This window comes from Mauremys reevesii, linkage group 9 (assembly GCF_016161935.1).
Source record: "Mauremys reevesii isolate NIE-2019 linkage group 9, ASM1616193v1, whole genome shotgun sequence".
In the NCBI taxonomy this organism is placed as follows: domain Eukaryota; kingdom Metazoa; phylum Chordata; order Testudines; family Geoemydidae; genus Mauremys; species Mauremys reevesii.
In genome coordinates, this window is record NC_052631.1 from 99,871,737 (window position 1) to 99,885,925 (window position 14,189).

The 14,189-nt window shown below is 44.4% G+C and overlaps 1 protein-coding gene and 1 long non-coding RNA gene across 7 annotated transcripts in view; one reads left to right on the forward strand and one right to left on the reverse strand.

Annotated features, from left to right (window-relative positions):
• Positions 1 to 14,189, forward strand: part of HS6ST2 (heparan sulfate 6-O-sulfotransferase 2) — a 227,414-nt gene that overhangs the window by 104,142 nt on the left and 109,083 nt on the right. The gene's annotated exons all lie outside the window — the stretch shown is intronic.
• LOC120372214 overlaps positions 8,911 to 14,189 on the reverse strand; it is a 51,255-nt gene continuing 45,976 nt past the window's right edge. For 5 of the 6 annotated variants that reach the window (XR_005584788.1, XR_005584789.1, XR_005584790.1 and 2 more), the window contains 2 exons: positions 10,804 to 10,891; positions 8,911 to 9,189 (listed from right to left, as the gene is read on the reverse strand). This is a non-coding gene — a long non-coding RNA (uncharacterized LOC120372214). Of the gene's footprint in view, positions 9,266 to 10,803; positions 10,892 to 14,189 lie in introns of all 6 variants that reach the window. The other variant, XR_005584793.1, reaches the window with a different exon arrangement.

Here is a 14,189-nt window from a genome sequence, read left to right on the forward strand (position 1 = left end):
TGGTGGTGAGCCCAAGGCAAGGTTCCCATTAGCTGCAGAGGGGGAGCTAGCCGAGTGGTCGGGGGGAGTCGCTGTGCCTCTGGCCAGGCGCGTCGGACTCTGCAAGTGGAAATGCTAAAAAGAAAAACAGCCGCGTGTCTTCTCTGTAGAGTTTGCTCAGTCTCTCCCTTGAGCGTTGTCCCTAACACCCCTCCCAGCCACGCACGCAAACCGCTCGGGGTGAGCTGGCTCGGCTGTGTTTGGTGCAGTGGTCAGAGCTGGTAACAGAGCAACTCAGCCGCTTGGCGGGGATGACGCAGTAAGTCACTGAGGGGTGATAGTCTGTCAGTGCCTTCCAACAATTCCCCTGTGTTCCTAGGACAGACAAGATCTCCCACGATTTCCTGGGAATCAGTGAGCAGCTCAGCTTCCTGCAGCGCAGCGAACCAGGGGATGTGTCCCTGGAAGTCTTAGCAATGCACACGGTGAGCCCGGTGCCCATGAGGTCGCAGGAACTGTGGCAGGGCTTCGCCGTGTGCCCGCTCGCACCTGGGCTAGGCTAACCCGGTGCTGATCATCTGAGTTAACTGCAGTGAAGACATTCCCTTAACGGATTTTGAACATCTTGCTTGGCAGAAATTTTGCATAGACTCGGGCTCTAGCTACCCGAGAGAGAGCTTACGGCGGCACCAACGCTGCTCTAAGCTCTCGAGTGTAGCCACTCTAAGCCGACGGCAGAGAATCTCTCATCAACTTCATTAATCCACCCCCGACGAGCGGTGGCAGCTGTGTTGGTGTTCATTACAATAAACTCGAAAGCCTCGGATATTTTTTCCATTGATAAGCGATACTGATTGTTGTGCTGGTGGGCGGCTGAGCTTTGCCAAGAATGCATGTGGCTGTCTAAGGATGCCGATTGGCATTTTAAAAAAAAAGGCAGGATGTGCATTTCTGAGTAAACTAGATTAATGCCTGAAGACGGTTTCATTCATTTGTGGGTGGGATGCTTTGTGGAGGAGGCTGCATTTATTTATGGAGCAGGTGGGGAAAAAAAAGTCAGTGGCTCAGTGGAAAGCTGCTCATTGGGCAAATGGAAGTACCCACCTGCAGTATCTATGGCAGAAGCTGCAGATAAAAGATCCCTCCCGGTGAGAGATGTCTGTCTTTCAGCATAACAGTTTATCACTTATCATGGGCTGGAAGAAATGAGGCTCTTCCTTCTTGTAATTAACCAGCTAAATACAGGTTTTCTGTTAAGTGGAGCAGGCTGTCCAGCACGACTAGATATTAGTGTCTGGGGGGAAAAAAGATCCTTTGAAGGGGTTATAGAGGGGGGAAAAACCCACATGCTTCCCAGACCCACCAGACCTCTCCACATAACTGAGGCAGACAGCAGGGAGCCCTTAGGTTTGCTGCAGAATAAACCTGAGAGGTACTTGATCAAAGGCAACGGTTATGTATGTTACCATTATGCTGATTTTCTGTTCTGATCTATTCCAGCAAAGTGTTCCTTGCCTATATATAACATTAGTGACACTTACACTGATCCTGTGATTTCTGGTGGGAGAGTGTAAGGTCAACCTCTCTATTCTCCCTAGAGATCACACCTCCATTGCTTTTGATATTTATTGTTTCACTGATTGCATTTCTGAGCTCACTCGGGAAACTGAATAGAAAGGGAGAGGAAAAAATTTAAGCTGACTTTGTTATGGAGTAAACTTCTCTACTCTTTGGGTCGTAGCAATCCAACATTTGTCCAAAAAACAATGCACCCACACTGTTTTTGTGCAGCACAATATAGTATCATATGCTGTTAGCAAACTCTGCAATGCGTGTTCTTATTCTTTGCATTACCTACCCTGGAGAGTACGTCCATTGAAGTTCCACGGTTTTCAGCTCTATTCATTGTGAGGAAGGGTTGCAGAATCATGCCCATAGTAATAATGTTGATTTTATGTTAGTGGGTTTTTTTGTTTATTTTAAAGGTTGGGTTTTATTTAGTTGAACCCTTGGGCTGGTCATAAAGATTTAGTTTTAATTATTTGGGACTCTGGATGAAATTGCACCAGAAACAGATATGAATAATAAACCTACACACATTGCCACACCAAACATTGAAAAATCCTGAGTCAGGTCCTTCAAAACCATGAGATTGACGTAAAAAACCGTGAGGGTTTTTTTTTTGTTCTTTTTTTTAAAAGATTCCTTTTGTCTTCTAGTTTTTGAACTTTTAAAGTGCACTTGGGTCACATTTTCAAGCTTCTCTTTGCAGTCATTATGTTTTGAAACTTATTTTTTAAATGAAAACTTGGTCACATTCTCATGACTCCAGGAACTGGAACTTTTTGTGATATTTTGTATTTTTCTTAGAGTTGTCAGCTCTGCTGATAAGGCCTAATTCTGCTCTCCCTGGCAATTTTTGAATGCAAATTAACTCCAAATCAATGGAATTACACTAAGTGGAAAACCAGCATAACATCCAAATTGGAGAATTTTGGGTTGATAACTGTTTGAAATTCAGGTTGATTGGCTTACAATTATGTGCAGGTGGTTTAAAAGTTGACTGCCTTGTATGTTCTGTTATCAATGGGTTATTATTAATCTTATACATTAACATTTTTCTTCGAGATGAGACATGCACGTTAATCTCATGGTATGGCTACAGAGGGCTTTCCAATACAGAAACAACCACCAAGTATGTTAAATGGAGCTTCCTTTTTGTTTCATCCAGTGTAAAAAATCTGTGTTGATTTGCATTTGCACATAAGGTTTCAGATTAGTTAGAAGCGTGCTCAAAAGACCAGAGGCTCAAGATCAGCGTTAGCAATAGTTTTATGATGTGAACGGAATGTTGTCAGTCCTTATGTCTGGATTCTTTTAACCTACTATTGTTGCAGTAACGTGTAAGATTACTGCAATGGAAAGAAATTAGAGAATATTTTCTCTCTCTTTTTCTGTTGGTTTATTGTTTGCATTTTGTGTTTCTTCCGTATCGTGACTTCTTCGGTCCTCCTTTCTTTTGTGTGGCATTGTCAGCAGACAGAGGAGCTATTATTATCTGTAAAGGGAAAACTTGGCAGTAAACTCCCAAAACATTGGCAGGGGAATTCAAGGACAGGGATAGTACCTGAAATCTAGTCAACTAAAAAAAATTATTTAAAAGCAGTTTCAAGTTGTTGTTCCTTTAAAGGTGAACGAGTTGAAGCCAAGAAACATGGAATTCATTTCTGCTGCTGATAGGATTGTTTGGGAAAAGAGGGTTTTCTATGCATGTAGGTCAGGTGCCAGGGGGCTGAGGGACAGTAACTGATTACACTAACTTTGTAAGCTTTGTATCACTTTTCTAGCTCGTATGTTCTAAAGCTGATGCTTCAAAAGTCCACCTTATCTTTTATTCACAAATGCTGATGTGTTTAAATGAATGGCACAGTACAGTTGCTATAAATAGATGTGTTCAATACCAGGCGTTAGCACATGAAAGGCTCAGTGATGGGAACCAGCACTGATAATGGCTCGGTGGGTTCCTTCAGAAGTCAGCAGGACACAGGGAGAAGAATTGGTTTTGAGATCTGTTGCAATAACATTTTGATCTCAGTGGTGGTTCTTGCTTTGTGCTGAATGGGAAATGGAAAAAATAACCGTGAAACCAGAGATGATGATTCTCGTGAGAATGCTGGAGGAGACGGAATCAAAATGGGTGGCTTTTATAAACTGATATTTTATGGAAAATGCTTCTCTGGATGTCTCTCTTCTTGTGATTGCTGGGATGACTGAGCTTATGATCCGTGCAGGAATCAATCTTTGTGTGTCTTGGTATTTTTTTTCTGAGATCATCTATTTGGCATCCTGCGTCCAGAATCAATTTTTCTATTTGTAAAAGTGAAATATCAGCTACCTGTTCTCCCGCACTCGCCCCAATCACTGTAGCCTGCAGCTTGACGAGTGTAGCTCCAGTGCACACTGTGCTGTGTGCATTAACCATGGCAGCTGTGCATCCAGATCTCCAAGCGCCACACTGAAACTCTGCTGGGTTTAATCAGAACCGTCCGTCCTCTCCTGCTCCTCTGGGTACTGCTGCTAGGACCTGTAGAGCAAAAACACCTCTGCAAACTCTGAAGTGAGAGAGTAAGGCTACGCCTGCATGGCAAGCTAGCGGTATGATTCCACAGCTCGCATACGCACGCTCGCGCTAGCTCTACGCAAGCTAGCACAAGTATCCATAGCAGTGTAGCTGCGGTAGCATGGACAGCACGCTGAGACACAGCTTAGCTGTGCTGAATACAAACCCGCCCAGGACTGGGGTGTGTTTGTGTGTGGCGGTTCTCGGGGTCCCCAGGACTCCGTCACCTTGTTCCCCCCCACCCCCGCTTCCAGCAGGAGGGAGACTTGCGTGTGGTGACATTGGTGCCAACTCCCTGACACCTTCAGCCTGTCAGTCACCCCAGACCCTGAGCCTCTTGGAAGCCTCCCCAGAGCGTACAGCTCCTTTATCTGCTGGACAGTCCCAGTAATACCAGCGGTGCAGTGCCAAAGGGAACCCCGTGCACAGCTCAGACTCAGCTCCTTGGACAGTCCTGCAGCACTGAGACGTACTTTGGGTGAAAACACTCATACGGAAGGCCGTGTCTACACTGCGGGGGGAGATCGATCCAAGTTACACAACTTCAGCTACGTACATAGAGCTCCTTACCGCGGGGTCCGCACTACGCTACAGGAGACGCTCTCCCATCGACTCCCCTTGCGCTTCGCGTTCGGGTGGAGTACAGGAGTCGACGGGAGAGCGATCTGCGGTCGATTTAGCAGGACTTCGCTAGACTCGCTAAATCAACTGCCAACGTGTTGATCCCCTGGTAGGTGTAGACAAGCCCTAAAACTCTGCTCGAATCGCAGGCTGATCTTCAGATAATTGCAGCTGAGTTGCAGACAAGAAATGGAAAATTGTGGAAAAGTAATAGACCTTTGGTAGTAGTGGTAATTTGGAAAAGGCAGAGTAGATCTACTTGCTTAAGAAAATATTGTTAGAATGGTATAAACACTCAAGTATTATGTTATGCCTGCTAATTTTTTTGATCACTAGACATTTTGCTGCAACTATATTACAGTCATTAAAAAAAGAAGTGACTGATACAAAATCAAATTCAGAAGATTAAAAGTCTTCACACAGCTGTTGTAGAAATCGCGTCCAGTCACTTTAGCCCAGGAGTCGGCAACCTTTCAGAAGTGCTGTGCCGAGTCTTCATTTATTCACTCTGATTTAAGGTTTTGCGTGCCAGTCATACAGTTTGTTTTTAGAAGGTCTCTTTCTAGAAGTCTATAATATAGAACTAAACTATTGTTGTCTATAAAGTAAATAAGGTTTTTTTAAATGTTTAAGAAGCTTCATTTAAAATTAAATTAAAATGCAGAGCCCCCTGGACCAGTGGCCAGGACCCAGGCAGTGTGAGTGCCACTGAAAATCAGCTCGCATGCCGTCTTTGGCACACGTGCCATAGGTTGCCTACCCCTGCTTTAGCCTTTTAGTATCAGAGGGGTAGCCGTCTTAGTCTGGACCTGTAAAAAGCAGCAAAGAGTCCTGTGGCACCTTATAGACTAACAGACGTATTGGAGCATGAGCTTTTGTGGGTGAATACCCACTTCGTCAGACGCATGTAATGGAAATTTCCAGAGGCAGGTATAAATATGCAGGCAAGAATCAGTCTGGAGATAACAAGGTGAGTTCAATCAGGGAGGCTGAGGCCCTCTTTTAGCAGTTGAGGTGTGAACACCAAGGGAGGAGAAACTGCTTTTGTAGTCGGCTAGGTGCACGAACACAGGGCCGCCCAGAGAATTAGACCTGGGGCGGCATTTGGCTCGGTTGAGCCCAGAAAACACTAATTGCCCCTCTTGCCCCCCCCTCTGGGCGGCCCTGCACGAACATGTGGGGTGTCGTTTTGTAAAGTGCCAAGCCCATTAGGCCTCTTGCATGGTAGAACGCATTTTGGGCCTCTGCCTAGACATTGATTCCAATGGCAAGGCTCTTGTTGACTTGAATGGGTTACTGGGCTGCATAGACTTGCTGGGATGGTGTCAGAAAACTAGCGACTGACTCTTCTGAAGAAAACACTCGCGAAATGGTGCATTTGTGCGCTACCAGAACTCCATTGCCCGCGAGTGAGTCTCTGCTGAGTCTGTCTACGATTCATCTCGATGGGTCACCTTCTCTCGTGACTTACATATTTTTAAAGAACAGATGAAGAGGCAATCAGGTTTTTTGAGTGTTGGCTTTGATTCTGAGGCTGGTGCCCACTGGGTAATTAGGTTTCCCTTTTCTGTAGTTTCAGTTAACGAAGGTATTTTTTCCTTTCCAAGTCTTTTGCCGCAAGTGCAAGTGAAAGCAACAGATTTGAGGGAGGTGCTGAGAGTGTTCAGCTCAATGTACAGTAATTCTTACCTAAACAAACAAAAGGAAGCATTTCTTCACACAGCGCGCAGTCAACCTGTGGAACTCCTTGCCAGAGGATGTTATGAAGGCCAAGACTATAACAGGGTTAAAAAAAGAACTAGGTAAATTCATGGAGGATAGGTCCATCAGTGGCTATTAGCCAGGATGGGCAGGGATCGTGTCCCTAGCCTCTGTTTGCCAGAAGCTGGGAATGAGGCGACAGCGGATGGATCACTTGGTGATTCCCTGTTCTGTTCATTCCCTCTGGGGCACCTGGCACTGGCCACTGTCAGCAGACAGGATGCTGGGCTGGATGGACCTTTGGTCTGACCCAGTACGGCCGCTCTTATGTTCTTACAAGACTATATACAAGTATCTTTTATTTGTAAATTTACAGATATTTCAGGGTGATTGTCCTTGGTTAAATGTGTGTGTAGCCTAGAGCCCAAGGGGTCATGCAACAAAGGGAGTGAGGGTTCCTCTGGCATCTCTGCCACCTGGTTCATAACTCGTGGGTCAAATTCTCTCCTAAGTCGTCATGCCAGTGCAACCCCATTGATTTCAGAGCAGGGCAGCTGAGAGTAGAAATCAGCCCATTGTGGTGAAGTTTAATTTACTCCCTTGCCACCAGTGTCTTTCCCTTTCTGTCACTGTTTCTTTTGGGACAGATCCTTGGCCTAACTCTGCTGACTTCAGCTGGCATGAACTTGGTGTAGCTCCTCTGATGGTCTGGCCCATAGTTTTATTTAACAATTCCAAATGTTGCCGCTGTGGGTTGTGTTATCAGTGTTCCCTTGGTCTGTGGTCTGTTGTTTCTTGGCTGCTTTTATGCTAGTCCCCTGCCCTTTGATTACTTTCAGATTTCTTAGGGTCTGTTTCTTCCACATTCTCAGTGATCCCAGAGCTGTATGTGTAAAGCTTTGATAGTGTTCGCTCTTGCTTTTCCCTGGGTTTTTGTTTTGAACACAAACCCGGCTAAGATGAAGTTTTCCTTCCTCCCTATTCTAGTAATTGGAGCTTAAGAAATACTTAATAGACAGGTCTGTGCCCTTTTGTCTTATCCTCTAATGTTGTTTTTATTAATTAAATTTTATGATCCATTTTGCTTGCATCAGTTGCGAGGCACAGTAACTGAAATCGAAATGGAGCTGGCTGATATGAGCCCCCGCACGCAGCTGATTAGCCTTTGATTGGTGCTGGAGTGGCTCCTATTAGCTCTGCAGTGCAGTGGCTGAGATTGAGTCAAGTGTTCTCATTTTATATGCAAACATGTACGTTTGCGTTCCCGTCAGGCTGTGTCCTCTTTCGGTCTCTCTGAATGGAAGGTGATCCGGAGAACGTTCACGGCAAACTTTAGAATGTCCTATCTGAGGGTGTGCGCATCCAGCCAGCAGGCCCCCTGTCTCTGGTGTCTGTGTCAGGCGATGGATACCAAAGCTGTAAGTTTTGGGGGGCAGGGGCCAGCTATCATTGTGGGTGCCTGTGCTGTAGCTAGCACAGTGGAGCTCTGATCCCTGATTGAGGCCTCCAACGCCATTGTAATACGTTTGTTAGTAGTTGGCACGGCCACACCACGGCTAATCACCGTTGTTTGCATCTCCTAACCCAGAAGGTCTGCTGCATACCTGTAGCATTTAACTGATGTGTGATGTCACCGCTAACAGGTGCTAGCAAAAAACAGCCCCCAAAGAACTGGAAACGCATTTCCCTGTATTAGGGCCAACATCTTACAGAGCACATTGCCTCAGCTGCCCCGTTTATGCTTGCAGGTTTGCACACCCAGATATCAGAACGTGCATTCGCTAATGGAAATGGAGCGGTTCTACTCCTACCCAGTCTGCATGCAAAAGTTTTGTTTGTGTGTGCACATTTTTTTGCACGCATAGATGCCTGTGTGCACACATTTGGAGTCTGCATTTGCTCTTAAAATTTCCATTTTTCACTGCTGACTACAGAGGATGTCAAACCTACGCTGATTTGGTTTTTACCAAGGTATGGGGCGAGGAAGGAGAGCAAGAAGGGCAAGCCAGAGTGTGAAACACTCCAGCAGGTCGGGATCTTGTGTCCTGGCGATACATCGACGCTCTTGTCCCTTTAATAGTTACAGCCATTCTGTTTCTGTTAATTAACGTAGGAAGGGCTGTGTCGCTGCCTTGGCACCTCCTTAACACCCGATGACTGTACATAATTCTTGTACATTTTGAGAGTCGCATTGAAGTGTGAAGGAGGGGCCGGGATGGGATGTTGGTTTTATTTATCTGTCGTCCTTTTGGTGCTTGGCTCAGGTGAGATGGAAATTTTCTGCGTTCTGGAGATGGTGAAAATGCTTACAAGGAACTTGAAAAACCAGTGAAACTGAGTGAAGGACAAAAACAAACAAACAAACAAACAAAAATAACCCCAAACAAACCAGAGCCCTTCACAGGCAATGCAATATACGTTCAGTGCTTATAGGATTCTGAGTTGCTTTTTCTTGATTGGCAGCTTTTAATTGCGGCTTTGTAGTGATAAGCTGATGTTGATGGGTATTTCTTCCCCTTAATGCTGCTATTGATGGTGCACTCTCTCTTTCCACAATGAAAGCTGTTTAGCAATAAAATATTATGCTTCTTAATAAGTAATGTACATGCACATTGCAGAGGGAAGTGCATTACTGAAGAGACTTGGCTATTTCATTTTCCAATCGTTCTTCTGACACAGAGATGGATCTGATTCCACTCCTGATAGTTGAGGTTTGCTGAGCCTTCATGTTGTTTGCTTATGAACTTTTTCCTGTCCTTGCTTTCTTCCTGCAGTACAAGATGAGCAAATTAGCATTCGTTCCATAGGAAGCATGTCTTCAAAGAGAGGCATATGGTTTTCTCTCTGCAGTGCAAAATACCAGAATAAAGGACATCATAGCATGCATTCTGCCCAGCCCCACTAAACTCGAGCTCTGACAATAGATATGGAATAAATACAGTGACATTCAGTGATGAAACGGGGCTTAGAGGGGACAGGTCATCCTGGCATCAGTACTATCCATTCCATCGACAAAGGCAGCAGGGTTCTGGAGACGGCAAACGCCTTTGTAGGAGAAGGCTTTATTCATTAAAGCCTTGTCTGAGATAAAGAATCAAACCCAAATTTAACTTGAAAATTAAATTTTCAAGAAGCGTCGGGGCTGGGCTTTTCAAGTGATGCTGCATAATTTAGCACCGATCTTTATCACATCCTAAAAAATTGCCACAATAACATCAAAGGGTCAGCCCAACAAAGTCAATTTACTGACAAAGTCCCCCTTCTTCTCTTGTCTCGCCTTCTGCTACATAAAAAATAAATCGAAAACCAAGCAAGCTGCATCCTGTGAGTGAAGTGATCAGAGCCTGGCTTGTCATAAAACCTGACGTAAAACAGAACCGTCTGGGTTTGTTCAGCAGGCTCCATTGGCTGGTGGCTACTGCTGTTGCACCAGTCGTCTTGAACACTATTTGTCTTAATCAGTAGCTTCATTTAGGTTGTGTCACTGCACTGTCATGGGGAATTCAGAGTTCTGTAGTAGCACAGAGATTCACTTGATCTTACCATGAAGAGAAAGCAAAGGCTTTTAGGAACTTGCAAGCGCGTGTTCTGAGTTGGGTAGGGTGACTAGAAGGGCACAAGTAAGCCAGAAGTCAAGCCTGGCCTTTAGTTTAGACTCGACTTGTCTCTTGGGGGTGGTGGAGTTACTTGGTGGTAGTGCTCCAGGACCCCGTAGTATTCTACAAGAGAGTAAAACCACTGTTCCCTGCCCTAGAGATAATCTACAGCCAAATCCTTAGGCCCATACTCAATTGTTATTCCACTTTACTCCATCCTTACTCAAACCAACATCTGTTGATGTCAGTGGGGATTTTGGGGAGTGAAGTGGAATAAGAACTGAGCATGCTCCCACAGGCTGCCTGCCTGATCTATTCATACTGCATTTCTGAGTGGAGCTGAAATGTATGACGCTCGATATTAACTCACCATTGTCTACTAAGTGTTTGGCTCTGTTAACTCGGATGCAAAAATGATTCAGCTAACTCCTCGCCTGCTGAAGTTGCCTTTGTAGTGCATAAACCATCCCTGCTTTGGGGTGACGGCTTAAAAACATTAGGCAGATGAGACTTTTTTGCCAGGATAGACAAGCTTGAAAATCCTCTATCAAAGGGAGATTTCTTTTTTTCTGTTTGGAAACAGTTCCCACCTTTGATCCATCCGCTTCATGTTCTTGACCCATCTGTCTCTGCAGCCAATAAAATTTAGTAAATCAAGGAATTCAAGGGTATGTAACTGGACAGGCGTGTTTTTAGGGATGATGCTTCACAACATCTATAAGAGCCTTATTTAACGCCCTTTAAGTGTCCTTTCATTGACCTCAATGGACGCTGACTGAAACTCACTTTGTTCCCAAGTTGAATTATGTCAGATTCCATGACAATAGTGATGGATTGAGATAGCAGTGAGCACGGATGGAACTTCATTAGGGATCTGCAGTAACAAGGAGAGAAACATCTGAATATGAAATTTAAGGCATTACTAATATTCTTCTTAATTCTTGCAGTCAGAGGAACTCAGTTCTCTCCTGTAATCCAAAGAACTACAGAATTTGGTTAGTTAGCTGTGCCATAGCCCTTTCAACTGACCATACATCCTCTTCCTAGATATCTTACGTTTGGTGGGCCTCTGTTGCTAGGAATTGTCTTTCATAAACCCAAATATTTTTCTCTTTAAGCTCCAACGTCACTCAGGGATTTATATTTACCTTCGGATCCCAATGATGTTTAGGTCAAGCTTTTCCATCACCATAAAACTCTATTTTAATGTAATCATGTATTAACATTCTGAATAGTTCTTTATCCCAAATTTCCTTTTTGACCAGAATTTATTTAAAACGTGTGCAAACTCGTTCAGAATAATTATTGCTTACTAAACTCTGACCTCTTTCTTACATCACTATTTCATAGAGATCCAATTAAAAGGTTTTTTAATACCCTGAAATGCCCTAGAATATCTGCTTAAATTATGTATTGTTTGTTTTTGTGTTGAGCTTTAGAGTGGTTATGGGAACCGGGAGTGGGGGAGGAGGGAATATTTGCTTGGTTAATAAGCATTTGGCCCTGACTCAGATGGAACAGGAGCTAATTTACTCTGATTCACTGGGATTTAACTTCAAGAAAGAGATTGGAACGTTAAAAATAGCCTTTCTGATAGTGATGCCGTGTGCTGCCAGGCAAGAATCCTGCTGTCATGAGGAAAGCCAGACTTACTCCCACGTCCCACAATAGGTGAGTCATGGAGGTGGGTGACATGCTCTGCTTGAGAGGAGTGTGGTACCTCCAGCTTGGTAAGGGGTGGTCTGCCTTGGTCAGAGTCAGGAGAAGAAGGAAATGCAAAGGCAGGTGCAAAGAAAGAGGCTGGTGTCAAAGCTCTGGGTAAAAGCTTGATATTTGCTAGTAGGAATGAAAGTCCCAGTTAACAGTACAAATACTCTTCTTCTGTTTACAACAAGCCTAGTTGTGTTTTAATGATCATAGAATCTCAGGGTTGGAAGGGACCTCAGGAGGTATCTAGTCCAACCCCCTGCTCAAAGCAGGACCAATCCCCAACTAAATCATCCCAGCCAGGGCTTTGTCAAGCCTGGCCTTAAAAACCTCTAAGGAAGGAGGCTGTCTATGACCGTGATAAGACTGTCCATGACTGAGTTAAAACAGTGTATGAAACAGAGTACTTTGCTTGGTGCAGATAAATAGGTCCTAGAACTTCCTTCCCTAGTATTAAGTATCAGAGGGGGAGCCGTGTTAGTCGGGATCTGTAAGAGCAGCAAAGAGTCCTGTGGCACCTTATAGACTAACAGACGTTTTGGAGCATGAGCTTTCGTGGGTGAATACCCACTTCGTCGGATGCATGTAGTGGAAATTTCCAGGGGCAGGTATATATATATATTCACTTTGCTGCTTCCCTAGTATTGACAACTTTGCAATGACCTCCACATGAGCACAGGGATTCACCTGCACCGAGCTCACTGCAAGATGGGGGCTGAAATGAGTCTCCGTTTTTTCCACAAGCACTGATGGCAGCTCCATGGCTTGTCTTTAAAAATTGGACTGGACAATTAATTCCGTATTGTTTGGTAGGGAGCAATCCTGAACTGGCCCAAGGGGAATGGAATAGGTGGCCCAATGCATTATTTCCATCTCTGTTTTGTCAGGTTTGTGTGATTCCTTTGAAGTCTTCCTTGGAAAACAACCACCCTTCTGTGTAGGGCTATGGATCAACTGTAACTCCAGTGCAAACTTCTGTCTGTACTTGTTAATGACTAATTGTATCCATCCTGCCTCCACTAGCTATGAGGAGGTTTTTTCTGCTTTTTATAAAAAATCACAAATTAGATATCCGTACAGTAAAAGGTATTCCCAGCCCCTCCTCAGTATTTGACTGCAAAGAGAATCCCCTCTTTTGGAATATATGCTTCCCTCTTCTTTGCCCATCAGCCAGTCTCAGGGCATAGGTTAGTTCCTTCTCTCTGGGCTCCTCGAAGGCTGCTGGCTGTGCTGTCCAATGCATCATCAGACATGAAGGTGAACAACCTGCACTCTACAGAGCACATTCTGTTCACACCTCACTCAGGGCTTGACTCTGCCATGTGGTGTTCACCTCTTCAGTCATTCTTGTTGCTCTTCTCTGAACCTTCTCCACTTTGGTATGGCCATAGAACTTACTGTCTTTCAGTCAATCACATTCCCATAACTATAGCACAACCCAGCCAGGAGATGCTGTGTGAGTTACGCCTGCTGAAAGGATTCAAGACAAGTTTAGTCAACCCAATGATTTTTTTTTCTGTTATTGCAAATGATGGAAATGTCTAGTGGGAAGGCTGGAACTATATTTATGAAACTTTGTTTTCATAAACTGCTGGCTGTTCAATAGGGCATAAAACAGCCAGTATGAGATAGTTATTTGCTCTGCAAAATCATTTTGCTCCCCAGCTCCAATTTCCCAGCCGTTACTGCATTTCATTTAGTTCTCTAAGAAATGTGACACAGTAGATTAACTATTGATATCGAAATATGGCGTTTCCCATGTGGCTGTCAGTTATCTTGTTCTTGTCTCTACTTCCCAGCCCCCAGATGATCAGGTAATGGCAAGCCACGCCACTTGCCGAGAAGACAGACTCTGAAATGCATCAGTAAAGAGAAGCTTTAAGAAAACGTGACTCAAACATTTTATGCTGGTTCCCTGATCACCTCCCAGTTAGCGTGCAGACTGCTGGAAATCTTTGTGCTTGTAAAGCATTTTGTTCAGACCTGTTGTAGTGGGTGGCTGTTTTCCTAGTGACTAGTCAGCACATATAACCACCTCAGCACAAAAAATATTGCACTTGTCAACATAAGTTACTGGGCATTAAGTCAATAGTATACAATTGGTAACATGACAAATAGTTGATGGTGCGGACAATTGGAAAAAACACTCACTGTGAAAAGAAGTAAGACACTGAAAGCTTCTTTGGGGTAATTTGATTTTTCTGTCTATAAAGGTGTGTCATTGTACAGCATTCCGCATCCCGGGAGTTGCACCTTGACTTTCAACCTCTTCGAGGCTAATCTCCAAAACGTTCACAGCTGCCCTTCCCTGTATCAGTTGTGGAGTCCCAGCATTGTCTACTGCAACTTACAGAGTTTTGCTGGGTACACAGAGGGCTGGCATTTGGGATCTGCATCTGGGAAAGATGTCTGCCTGAGTCACAGGGCTAGATTGTGTCCTTCTCACAGTTGGCCAAACAGAGAAG